The sequence below is a fragment of the Chiloscyllium punctatum genome, chromosome 31 (genome assembly GCF_047496795.1).
Source record: "Chiloscyllium punctatum isolate Juve2018m chromosome 31, sChiPun1.3, whole genome shotgun sequence".
Taxonomy (NCBI): Eukaryota; Metazoa; Chordata; class Chondrichthyes; order Orectolobiformes; family Hemiscylliidae; genus Chiloscyllium; species Chiloscyllium punctatum.
In genome coordinates this window covers 61,086,084-61,091,046 of record NC_092769.1, presented here as the reverse complement: position 1 = coordinate 61,091,046, position 4,963 = coordinate 61,086,084, and positions in this window count along the sequence as shown.

Here is a 4,963-nt window from a genome sequence, read left to right as displayed (position 1 = left end):
AAACAGATTTTGTACATTAAATCTGTGTAATCACTGTTTATTTTTAAAATGGATCGATTCAGATGGCGATTTCTTAGAAATTAATTAAAAGTAAACTTGCTGACTTTACTCGTTCATTTCAGTCCCATTAACACCTAGTGATGGTTATGGATCAGACCAGATCCCCTCAAAAAAGGGAAGGTAGACTGGACCCTCACTTTTCTAATTTTAAAGATAAATGTCAGGTGTTGTATTCCAGATTGGTCAAACTTCTCTATGCTAAGCAAAACACAATTTATTCAAATACTGTAGTTTAAATACAATGAAAAAGAAGAAATGGATTAACAACTCTATTGTAAAACTTGAGACGAAAAAGTACAATATAGTAACATTCCATAAACACACCCTCAGCAAAAGGTAAATTCAGAAGAGTTTTTGTTCTCACACGCAATCCAGCGTCTGAGGGACAGAGGCCCCAGCTTTTGGTTTACAGTCTGTTCTGCTATAACACAGTAGTTTTGTTCTCATGCAAGCTCGTGTTATAAGAAAATTGCCTCACAGCAGCACCATTTAAACTAATGGGGCCAGGATCATTTTATAACCAATACACGCTTTAAACGTTTACACTTTAGAAACAGTGTCCCCAGATCATCCATCTCGTTAGTGAAACTGCATTAACAAAACACTCAATTATATGTTGTTCTGCTGTAATGCACCAGGGATAAATAGCTTCCACTTTTTCAAGAGCCCAATAGCAACAACTGCCAACAGCTAACTAAAAATCCTAGATCAGTGAGAGCCTGAACACCAACTCAGGTTGCATCTACTGTTCCAACAATGTTTTTAAGAAAAAAGGCCTCAAAGGTTGTTTATCTTCTCATAGACTGCTTGTTCCTTCTCTCCAGCTAAAACTAATTTAAAAACCTGGAATAGTCTCACTATTTTGGTTCCTGAATCACTTCAATTAATGAAGAAAAACAGTCTGACACCAGGATAAGACACAAACAGACTTGAAACAAGGCATCAAACCTAAAGTGCATTGTCTGACCTGAGAGACCAGTGAGCCTGCGGTCAGTGGTGGGCAAGTTGTTGGAGGGAATCCTGAGGGACAGGATGTACACGTATTTGCAAAGGCAAGGACTGATTAGGGATAGGCAACATGGCTTTGTGCATGGGAAATCATGTCTCACAAACTTGATTGAGTTTTTTTGAAGAAGTAACAAAGAGGATTGATGAAGGCAGAGCGGTAGATAGAGTCATAGAGACGTACAGCAAGGAAACAGACTCTTCGGTCCAACCCATCCATGCCCGACCAGATATCCCAACCCAATATAGTCCCACCTGCCAGCACTTGGCCCATATCCCTCCGAACCCTTCCTATTCATATACCTATCCAAATGCCTCTTAACTGTTACAATTGTACCAGCCTCCACCACTTCCTCTGGCAGCACATTCCATACACGTACCACCCTCTGTGTGAAAAAATTGCCCCTTAGGTTCCTTTTATATCTTTCCCCTCTCCCCCTAAACCTATGCCCTCTAGTTCTGGACTCCCCAACCCCAGGGAAAAGACTTTGCCTATTTACCTTATCCATACCCCTCATAATTTTGTAAACCTCATAAGGTCACCCCTCAGCCTCTGACGCTCCAGGGAAAACAGCCCCAGCCTGTTCAGCCTCTCCCTATAGCTCAAATCCTTCAACCCTGGCAGTATCCTTGTAAATCTTTTCTGAACCCTTTCAAGTTTCACAAAATCCTTCCGATAGGAAGGAGACCAGGATTGCATGCTATATTCTATATGGACGTCAGTAAGGCATTCAACAAGGTTCCCCATGGGAGACTGATTAGCAAGGTTAGAGCTCATAGGGAGAACCAGCCATTTGGATACAGAACTGGCTCAAAGGTAGAAGACAGAAGGTGGCGGTGGAGTGTTTTTCAGACTGGAGGCCTGTGACCAGTGGAGTGCCACAAGGATCCTCTACTTTTTGTCATTTTCATAAATGATTTGGATGTGAGCATAAGAGGTGCAGTTAGTAAGTTTGCAGATGACACCAAAATTGGAGGTGTAGTGGACAGTGATGAGGGCTACCTTAGATTACAAACATGATCTTGACCAGATGGGCCAATGGGCTGAGAAGTGGCAGATGGAGTTTAATTCAGATAAATGCGAGGTGCTGCATTTTGGGAAAGCAAATCTTAGCAGGACTTATACACTTAATGGTAAGGTCCTAGGGAGTGTTGCTGAATAAAGAGACCTTGGAGTACAGTTTCATAGCCCCTTGAAAGTGGAATCGCAGGTAGATAGGATAGTGAAGGCATTTGGTATGTTTTCTTTTATTGGTCAGAATATTGAGTACAGGTCATGTTGCGGCTGTACAGGACATTGTTTAGGTCACTGTTGGCTTATTGCATGCAATTCTGGTCTCCTTCCTATCGGAAAGACGTTGTGAAACTTGAAAGGGTTCAGAAAAGATTTACAAGAATGTTGCCAGGGTTGGAGGATTTGAGCTATAAAGAGGGGCTGAACAAGCTGGGACTGTTTTCTCTGGAGGGTCAGAGGCTGAGGGGTGTCCTTATAGGGGTTTACAAAATTATGAGGAGCATGGAACACAAGACCCAGATTATGAACAGTGTGATTCACCCTCAGGTCTCCTGCAGCAGGATAGACACAAGAGTTAGGGAAGAAAATTAAGTAGTAATTTTCAATGTTTTTACATTTTTATCCAAGAATATGGAAGACAGAGTCTGATAAATAAACAAAGTCTTTTCCCTGGGGTCGGGGAGTCCAGAATTAGAGGGCATAGGTTTAGAGTGAGAGGGGAAAGATATAAAAGAAACCGAAGGGGCAACCTTTTCACACATACACGTACGTGTATGGAATGAGCTAACAGAGGAAGTGGTGGAGGCTGGTACAATTGCAACATGTAAGAGGCAATTGAATGGATATATGTATAGGAAGGGTTTGGAGGATTATGGGCTGGGTGCTGGCAGGTGGGACTAGATTGGGTTGGGATATCTGGTCGGCCTGGGTTGGACCGAAGGGTCTGTTTCTATGCTGTACATCTCTATGACTCTGTCATTTTATACTGATCTTGGGGCAGTGACTTGAAATAAAATCTGGGATTTACATATTATCAATAGAAACCTGCATCTCCATTCTTACAGATTAAAGACTTAATAACGATCTAGGTTTGTTCAATATATTTGGACATGTTTTATAACCGTTTTACTTATAAATTCTTTATCCTGTACAATCTCAACATAATTTCCCAACTCCTGTACTCAAAGCAATGAAGGCAAGTGTGCTCAATACCCTTTTAACCACCCTGTGTACATGAGACACAAATTGCAAAAATTGTGGACCTGAACCACTCGGTCCCTCTGTTCTACACTATCTAAGACCCAACCATTAATTGTATAAGTCCTATCCTTGTTTGTTTTACCAAAATGCAATACCTCACATTTATCAGATTGGGTTCCATCGGCCATTTTTTAGCGCATTGACCCATTTAGTAAAGATCCCTGTCTAATCTTAGAAACCTTCTGCGCTGTCTACTATGCCACAGATTTTGATGTCATCCGCAAACTACTAACTATACCTTATGCAGAATCACAGAATTCCTACAGGCCATTTGGCCCATCGAGTCCACACTGACCCTCCAAAGGACATCACACCTCCCCTTCAACTCTGCATTTCTATGGCTAATCCACCAGATCGCGCACTCTCTGGAAACTCTGAGCAATTTAACATAGCCAATCCAACTTACCTGCACATCTATGGACTGTGGGAGGAAACCCATGCAGGCATAGGAAGAAGGTGCAAACTCTTCACAGACAATCTGTCCAGACTAACCACTATGCCATTGCTCTGCCCTCAATCTTTTTGGTAACTTCCTCAAAAAACTTCGAGACAATTTTCCTCGCATAAAACCATGCTGACAATCTCTTAGCAATTTTTGCCTAAGTGTCCATAAATTCTATCTTTTAAAATCACCTCTAATAATTTATTCACAACTGAAATCAGACTCAAGTCTATACTCCCCAGTTTCTTGTTACAACCTTTCTTGAACAAAGGTATAACATTAGCCACCCTCCAGGCACCTCACCCATAGTTATAGCAGCATTCAAGAAGCACCTGGACAAATACATAAATAGGAAGGGAACAGAGTGATATGAATTCTGTAAGTGAAGACTGTTTTTGTATGGAAGGGTAAAATGTGTTGGTGCAGGCTTGGAGGGCCATAGGAGTTGTTCCTGTACTGTATTGTTCTGTGTTTTTTTTAATAGATTCAGAAGTTACATGACACCTGGTTGTAGTCCAACAGGTTTATGTGAAATCGCAAACTATCGGACCACCCCAAATATTTCTGTAAGTGTTTTTGCAGTTTCTTCCCTTACATCTCACATTCTGGGATATATTTGATCAGGTCCCAGATATTTATCTACCTTGATATTCTCTAAGATCTCCTCAACCTTTTATTCCGTAATGTGAACTATGTTAAAAAGCATCAAAATGTATCTATCTGCATTCTCCATTTCTTTTTGCACAATAAAAACTGACATCAAATATTCATTTAGTATCTCTCCCATCTCCTGGGGTTCAACACAAAGACGACCTCCTTAATCTTTAAGGGGCTCTACCCTCTCTCTGTCACCATTTTACTCAATATATTTGTAGAATGTTTTTGGATTATCCTTAACCTTATCTGCCAATGCTACCTCATATCCTCTCTTTGCTTTTCTGATTTCTTTCTTAGGAATGCCCCTACACTCTATATAATGATCAAAAGATTCAATTGAACCAAGTTGTCTATATCTAAAATAAGATTCTTTTTATTCCTGACTTGAACCTCAATATCTTTATCCATTGTTTCATAATCTTACCAGCCTTACCCTTCACTCTAACAGGAACATAATGCCTCTGAACGCCTATCATCACATTCTTGACAGCCTCCCACTTGTCAGACATCTCCATCAAAGTGAT